Source organism: Mus musculus, chromosome 9, assembly GCF_000001635.26.
Source record: "Mus musculus strain C57BL/6J chromosome 9, GRCm38.p6 C57BL/6J".
NCBI classification, from domain to species: Eukaryota; Metazoa; Chordata; class Mammalia; order Rodentia; family Muridae; genus Mus; species Mus musculus.
Genome location: NC_000075.6, coordinates 40039338 through 40048187, shown reverse-complemented (window position 1 = coordinate 40048187; position 8850 = coordinate 40039338). Strand labels below are relative to the sequence as shown.

Below are 8850 nucleotides of genomic sequence, written 5' to 3'. Positions count from 1 at the left end.
CCCACTTGTGATTGCTTTCTTTTCTCTCCCAAGTGGGACTGAGATGGCCTCAGTTGGGTACATCAGCTTGTTGAGCCTTTTCAATTCTGTCGACTGAATCTTGTATATTCTGTATGGGTTTTTTCTTTTCCTTTTTGGCTAACAACTACTTATTAGTGAGTACATAGCATGCATATCCTTTTGGGTCTGAGTTACCTCACTCAGGGTAATATTTTCTAGTTCCATTCATTTGCTTGCAAATGTCAGAATATTCTCTTTCTTCATGGCTGAATAGTATTCCATTGTGTAAATGATCCATTCTGCCATGGGACATCTAGGTTGTTTCCAGCTTCTGTCTATCACAAATAAGGCCACTCTGAACAGAGTGGAACAGTTGCCCTTGTGGATTGTGGGGCATCTTTTGGGTATATTCCCAAGAGTGGTATTGCTAGGTGTTCAGGTAGATCTATTTCCAAATTTCTGAGGAACCTCCAGATTGATTTCCAGATTGGTTGTATCAGTGTGCAATCCCACCAGCAATGGAGGAGTGTTCCTCTTTCTTCAAATCCTCGCCAACATGTGTTGTCACCTGAGGTTTTGATCTTAGCCATTCTGAATGCTGTAAGGTGGAATCTCAAGGTCATTTTGATTTGCATTTCTCTGATCACTAGAGACTTCGAACATTTCTTTAGGTGTTTCTCAAACATTCGAGATTCCTCACTTGTGAATTCTCTGTTCGGTTCTATACCACGTTTTTTGATTGGGTTGTTTGTTTTTTTCATGATTAACCTCTTGAGTTCTTTTTTATTATTAAAAATAAAATATTTCTTTGTAAATATTAATAACTTTAGTATTTATCTTTACATTTAGGGACTGTACAAGAACATAACAGCTTCTCTATCATTAAAAGGTTCACTCACCGATGCAAAAGGATGGCTCTTCTTCCAGCTCTAAACTGCTGTCTACCATGAAGAAATCTCACTGTACTTGCATGGAGGCTCTGGAGCATTTTAAGAAATGGTATTTGGGACAATAGAAAACAATCATTACATTTTTTTCTCTTCACAAATATAGAACCGAAGATAAGAATGTTAGTTCTAATATTACAAGGAAAGCCTAAACATTGGAAAAGGAAGAGAACATGACAAAATGCTTCAAAATACATGCCTGAGGTGGATGGAGATAACTTGTATGTTCATGTGTGGCCAGTTCTAGACAAAACCTCTAGTCTTTAATCTTCAGATTCATATATTTTTTTAATTTTTTATTAGGTATTTAGCTCATTTACATTTCCAATGCTATACCAAAAGTCCCCCATACCCACCCACCCACACTCCCCTAACCACCCACTCCCCCTTTTTGGCCCTGGCGTTCCCCTGTACTGGGGCATATAAAGTTTGCAAGTCCAATGGGCCTCTCTTTCCAGTGATGGCCGACTAGGCCATCTTTTGATACATATGCAGCTAGAGTCAAGAGCTCCGGGGTACTGGTTAGTTCATAATGTTGTTCCACCTATAGGGTTGCAGATCCCTTTAGCTCCTTGGGTACTTTCTCTAGCTCCTCCATTGGGAGCCCTGTGATCCATCCATTAGCTGACTGTGAGCATCCACTTCTGTGTTTGCTAGGCCCCGGCATAGTCTCACAAGAGACAGGTACATCTGGGTCCTTTCGATAAAATCTTGCTAGTATATGCAATGGTGTCAGCGTTTGGATGCTGATTATGGGGTGGATCCCTGGATATGGCAGTCTCTACATGGTCCATCCTTTCATCTCAGCTCCAAACTTTGTCTCTGTAACTCCTTCCAAGGGTGTTTTGTTCCCACTTCTAAGGAGGGGCAAAGTGTCTACACTTCAGTCTTCATTTTTCTTGAGTTTCATGTGTTTAGGAAATTGTATCTTATATCTTGGGTATCCTAGGTTTTGGGCTAATATCCACTTATCAGTGAGTACATATTGTGTGAGTTCCTTTGTGAATGTGTTACCTCACTCAGGATGATGCCCTCCAGGTCCATCCATTTGGCTAGGAATTTCATAAATTCATTCTTTTTAATAGCTGAGTAGTACTCCATTGTGTAGATGTACCACATTTTCTGTATCCATTCCTCTGTTGAGGGGCATCTGGGTTCTTTCCAGCTTCTGGCTATTATAAATGAGACTGCTATGAACATAGTGGAGCATGTGTCCTTCTTACCAGTTGGGGCATCTTCTGGATATATGCCCAGGAGAGGTATTGTGGGATCTTCCGGTAGTACTATGTCCAATTTTCTGAGGAACCGCCAGACTGATTTCCAGAGTGGTTGTACAAGCCTGCAATCCCACCAACAATGGAGGAGTGTTCCTCTTTCTCCACATCCACGCCAGCATCTGCTGTCACCTGAATTTTTGATCTTAGCCATTCTCACTGGTGTGAGGTGGAATCTCAGGGTTGTTTTGATTTGCATTTCCCTGATGATTAAGGATGTTGAACATTTTTTCAGGTGCTTCTCTGCCATTCGGTATTCCTCAGGTGAGATTTCTTTGTTCAGTTCTGAGCCCCATTTTTTAAGGGGGTTATTTGATTTTCTGAGGTCCACCTTCTTGAGTTCTTTATATATGTTGGATATTAGTCCCCTATCTGATTTAGGATAGGTAAAGATCCTTTCCCAATCTGTTGGTGGTCTTTTTGTCTTATTGACGGTGTCTTTTGCCTTGCAGAAACTTTGGAGTTTCATTAGGTCCCATTTGTCAATTCTCGATCTTACAGCACAAGCCATTGCTGTTCTGTTCAGGAATTTTTCCCCAGTGCCCATATCTTCAAGGCTTTTCCCCACTTTCTCCTCTATAAGTTTCAGTGTCTCTGGTTTTAAGTGAAGTTCCTTGATCCACTTAGATTTGACCTTAGTACAAGGAGATGAGTATGGATCGACTCGCATTCTTCTCCATGATAACAACCAGTTGTGCCAGCACCAATTGTTGAAAATGCTGTCTTTCTTCCACTGGATGGTTTTAGCTCCCTTGTCGAAGATCAAGTGACCATAGGTGTGTGGGTTCATTTCTGGGTCTTCAATTCTATTCCATTGGTCTACTTGTCTGTCTCTATACCAGTACCATGCAGTTTTTATCACAATTGCTCTGTAGTAAAGCTTTAAGTCAGGCATGGTGATTCCACCAGAGGTTCTTTTATCCTTGAGAAGAGTTTTTGCTATCCTAGGTTTTTTGTTATTCCAGATGAATCTGCTGATTGCCCTTTCTAATTCGTTGAAGAATTGAGTTGGAATTTTGATGGGGATTGCATTGAATCTGTAGATTGCTTTTGGCAAGATAGCCATTTTTACAATGTTGATCCTGCCAATCCATGAGCATGGGAGATCCTTCCATCTTCTGAGATCTTCTTTAATTTCTTTCTTCAGAGACTTGAAGTTTTTATCATACAGATCTTTCACTTCCTTAGTTAGAGTCACGCCGAGATATTTTATATTATTTGTGACTATTGAGAAGGGTGTTGTTTCCCTAATTTCTTTCTCAGCCTGTTTATTCTTTGTATAGAGAAAGGCCATTGACTTGTTTGAGTTAATTTTATATCCAGCTACTTCACCGAAGCTGTTTATCAGGTTTAGGAGTTCTCTGGTGGAAGTTTTGGGGTCACTTATATATACTATCATATCATCTGCAAAAAGTGATATTTTGACTTCCTCTTTTCCAATTTGTATCCCCTTGATCTCCTTTTGTTGTTGAATTGCTCTGGCTAATACTTCAAGTACTATGTTGAAAAGGTAGGGAGAAAGTGGGCAACCTTGTCTAGTCCCTGATTTTACTGGGATTGCTTCCAGCTTCTCACCATTTACTTTGATGTTGGCTACTGGTTTGCTGTAGATTGCTTTTATCATGTTTAGGTATGGGCCTTGAATTCCTGATCTTTCCAGAACTTTTATCATGAATGGGTGTTGGATCTTGTCAAATGCTTTTTCTGCATCTAACGAGATGATCATGTGGTTTTTGTCTTTGAGTTTGTTTATATAATGGATTACATTGATGGATTTTCGTATATTAAACCATCCCTGCATCCCTGGAATAAAATCTACTTGGTCAGGATGGATGATTGCTTTAATGTGTTCTTGGATTCAGTTAGCGAGAATTTTGTTGAGGATTTTTGCATCGATATTCATAAGAGAAATTGGTCTGAAGTTCTCTATCTTTGTTGGATCTTTCTGTGGTTTAGGTATCAGAGTAATAGTGGCTTCATAAAATGAGTTGGGTAGAGTACCTTCTACTTCTATCTTGTGAAAAAGTTTGTGCAGAACTGGAATTAGATCTTCTTTGAAGGTCTGATAGAACTCTGCACTAAACCCGTCTGGTCCTGGGCTTTTTTTTGGCTGGGAGACTATTTATAACTGCTTCTATTTCTTTAGGGGATATGGGATTGTTTAGAAGGTCAACTTGATCCTGATTCAACTTTGTTACCTGCTATCTGTCCAGAAATTTGTCCATTTCGTCCAGGTTTTCCAGTTTTGTTGAGGATAACCTTTTGTACAAGGATCTGATGGTGTTTTGGATTTCTTCAGGATCTGTTGTTATGTCTCCCTTTTCAGTTCTGATTTTGTTAATTAGGATTTTTGTCCCTGTGCCCTCTAGTGAGTCTAGCTAAGGGTTTATCTATCTTGTTGATTTTCTCAAAGAACCAACTCCTCGTTTGGTTAATTCTTTGAATAGTTCTTCTTGTTTCCACTTGGTTGATTTCACCCTTGAGTTTGATTATTTCCTGCCGTCTACTCCTCTTGGGTGAATTTGCTTCCTTTTTTTCTAGAGCTTTTAGATGTGTTGTCAAGCTGCTAGTATGTGCTCTCTCCCGTTTCTTCTTGGAGGCACTCAGAGCTATGAGTTTCCCTCTTAGAAATGCATTCATTGTGTCCCAAAGGTTTGGGTACGTTGTGGCTTCATTTTCATTAAACTCTAAAAAGTCTTTAATTTCTTTCTTTATTCCTTCCTTGACCAAGGTATCATTGAGAAGAGTGTTGTTCAGTTTCCACGTGAGTGTTGGCTTTCTATTATTTTTTTGTTATTGAAGTGCATGGTGATCTGATAGGATACTTGGGACAATTTCAATATTTTTGAATCTGTTGAGGCCTGTTTTGTGACCTATTATGTGGTCAATTTTGGAGAAGGTACCATGAGGTGCTGAGAAGAAGGTATATCCTTTTGTTTTAGGATAAAATGTTCTGTAGATATCTGTCAGATCCATATGTTTCATCACTTCTGTTAGTTTCAGTGTGTCCCTGTTTAGTTTCTGTTTCCATGATCTGTCCATTGGTGAAAGTGGTGTGTTGAAGTCTCCCACTATTATTGTGTGAGGTGCAATGTGTGCTTTGAGCTTTACTAAAGTTTCTTTAATGAATGTGGCTGCCCTTGTATTTGGAGCATAGATATTCAGAATTGAGAGTTCCTCTTGGAGGATTTTACCTTTGATGAGTATGAAGTGCCCCTCCTTGTCTTTTTTGATGACTTTGGGTTGGAAGTCAATCTTATCAGATATTAGGATGGCTACTCCAGCTTGTTTCTTCATACCATTTGCTTGGAGAATTGTTTTCCAGCCTTTCATTCTGAGGTAGTGTCTATCTTTTTCTCTGAGATGTGTTTCCTGTAAGCAGCAAAATGTTGGGTCTTGTTTGTGTAGCCAGTTTGTTAGTCTATGTCTTTTTATTGGGGAGTTGAGACCATTGATGTTAAGAGATATTAAGGAAAAGTAATTGTTGCTTCCTGTTATTTTTGTTGTTAAAGTTGGCATTCTGTTCTTGTGGCTGTCTTCTTTTAGGTTTGTTGAGGGATTACCTTCCTGTTTTTTCTAGGGCGTTGTTCCCGTTCTTGTATTGGTTTTTTTTCTGTTATTATCCTTTGAAGGGCTGGATTCGTGGAGAGATAATGTGTGACTTTGGTTTTGTCGTGGAATACTTTGGTTTCTCCATCTATGGTAATTGAGAGTTTGGCTGGGTATAGTAGCCTGGGCTGGAATTTTTGTTCTCTTAGTGTCTGTATAACATCTGTCCAGGCTCTTCTGGATTTCATAGTCTCTGGTGAAAAATCTGGTGTAATTCTGATAGGCTTGCCTTTATATGTTACTTGACCTTTTTCCCTTACTGCTTTTAGTATTCTATCTTTATTTAGTGCATTTGTTGTTCTGATTATTATGTGTCGGGAGGAATTTCTTTTCTGGTCCAGTCTATTTGGAGTTCTGTAGGCTTCTTCTATGTTCATAGGCATCTCTTTCTTTAGATTTGGGAAGTTTTCTTCAATAATTTTGTTGAAGATGTTTGCTGGTCCTTTGAGTTGAAAATCTTCATTCTCATCCACTCCTATTATCCGTAGGTTTGGTCCTCTCATTGTGTCCTGGATTTCCTGGATATTTTGAGTTAGGATCTTTTTGCATTTTCCATTTTCTTTTATTGTTGTGGCGATGTTCTCTATGGAATCTTCTGCACCTGAGATTCTCTCTTCCATCTCTTGTATTCTGTTGCTGATGCTCAAATCTATGGTTCCAGATTTCTTTCCTAGGGTTTCTATCTCCAGTGTTGCCTCACTTTGAGTTTTCTTTATTGTGTCTACTTCCCTTTTTAGGTCTAGTATGGTTTTGTTCATTTCCATCACCTGTTTGTATGTTTTTTCCTCTTTTTCTGTAAGGACTTCTACCTGTTTGATTGTGTTTTCCTGTTTTTCTTTAAGGACTTGTAACTCTTTAGCAGTGTTCTCCTGTATTTCTTTAAGTGATTTATTAAAGTCCTTCTTGATGTCCTCTACCATCATCATGAGATATGCTTTTAAATCTAGGTCTAGGTTTTCGGGTGTGTTGGGGTGTCCTGGACTGGACGCTGTGGGAGTGCTGGGTTCTGATGATGGTGAGTGGTCTTGGTTCCTGTTAGTAAGATTCCTACGTTTACCTTTCGCCATCTGGTAATCTCTGGAGTTAGTAGTTATAGTTGACTCTGTTTAGAGATTGTTCTTCTGATGATTCTGTTACTGTCTATCAGCAGACCTGGGAGACAGATTCTCTCCTCTGAGTTCCAGTGCTCAGAGCACTCTCTGCTGGCAAGCTCTCTTACAGGGAAGGTGTGCCGAAGAAGAAGGCCCAAAACAGGGCCTTTCTCAGAAGCTGTGTTGCCTTGGCAGTTCCCAGAAGCTGTCAGCTTCTGTGGTGCAGACTCTCACCTGTGCAGACTAAATTCCTAAGTTCCAGGGAGTCCCGGAACCAAGATGGCGACCGCTGCTCCTGAGGCTGAGGCCGCCTCCCAAGCCAGGCGGACACCTGTCCTCTGGTCCGGACGGTGGCCGGCTGTGTGCGGCCCGCCAAGGGTGCTGCCTCAGCGGCTCTGTGCTTCCGCCTGTCCCAGAAGCTGTCCGGTTCTCTGGCGCACCCTCTCACCTGTTCAGACTAATTTCCTAAGTTCTGCTGAGTCCCGGAACCCCAGATTCATATTTTATCAGTGTTTTCCATAGGTCCTTGATTAGATCATTCTTTTTGGTGAGAATCTCTTTCATGTTTCCATAAGCTGCTGTTTGTTGGAATTTCTTCTCTAACTCCTTTTTAGCCATGCTCAGCTGCTCCCGTACTCTGAGGAGGTCATGTTTGGCTTCTGCTAGGTTCTCTTCCAAAGAATTTTGGTTTTCTGTCTTGTGATTAAGTGTCTTCTGAAATTCAGTCCTAACAGTTGCAACTATGTTTTCCAAGTCATCCAAGTCTTGGGCCTTTGAAAGTCCTGTTGGTTTTCTTGATCGAGCTGTAAATCTTGAAGTGCTCCTTCCAATTTTGACTTTTCATCCAGAGCATTTACAGCCTGTATTTCAATGGTCTTCAGCCTTGACTTTAGTTTTTCATTGTCTTGTTGAAGTCTTAAATTTTCCTTGTTTAGCAGCTCTGTTGTTCCACCTTCCTAAATCAGAACAAGTTTAGGCTTTTTGATAGCTATGATGAACTTTTTATTTGAAGATGCAAATTCTACCCTTTCAAATTCAGCAACTTGTTCTAATAGTTGTCTGCTTTCAAGTTCAGAGATGCCTGTCTGTAGCTTTAGACACCACTTCTCAGCTTGTGAGAACAGCTGCCATAGGAGCAGGACATTGATGTAAGCTGTATTGATGAGCTCGGACTGCACTTCACTGTGTACCATAGCCTGCAGCCCATTTAGGACTTTTGAAACCTCATCTATGATGAAAGTCTCCTTTACAAGCATGCTGTGCTTGAGGTCTTGAAAGCAGGAATCTACCCTTTTATGTCTCCAGCTTCTTTCTGGACAAGAAAAACACATGTAATTAATGACCTCATTTTGATGGTGGTCATTTAGGCCCAACTCATGGTGGTGGCAGGATCAGACAGGCTTGAGTTCTTTATATTTTTTTTATATTAGCCCTCAATGGACTCTGGGACTAGTGAAGATTTTTTCAGAATCAGTAGGCTGCCCTTTCGTCATTTTGACTGTGTCCTTTGTCTTACAGAAGCTTTCCAGTTTTATGAGGTCCCATTTATGAATTCTTGATCTTAGAGCATGAGTCATTGGAGTTTTGTTTAGGAAATTTCCCCCTATGCCAATGACTTCAAGGTTCTTTTCCACTTTCTCTTCTATTAGATTCAGTGTATCTGGTTTTATGTTGAGGTCCTTGATCCACTTGGACTTCAGCTATGTACAAGGTGACAAATATGGGTCTATTTTCATTCTTCTCCATATAGACAGCCAGTTAGACCAGCACCATTTATTGAAGATTCTTTCTTTCAACCATTGTATATTTTTGGCGTCTTTGTCAAAGATCAAGTGACAGTAAATGTGTGGTTTTATTTCTGGGTCTTCAATTCTATTCCATTGATCAACATGGTCTGTCTCTGTACCAATACCATAAAGTTTTTATCAC

General features: G+C 40.1%; 1 pseudogene; it reads right to left on the bottom strand.

Annotated features, from left to right (window-relative positions):
* Positions 7413-8321, bottom strand: Gm18892 (predicted gene, 18892; annotated as a pseudogene).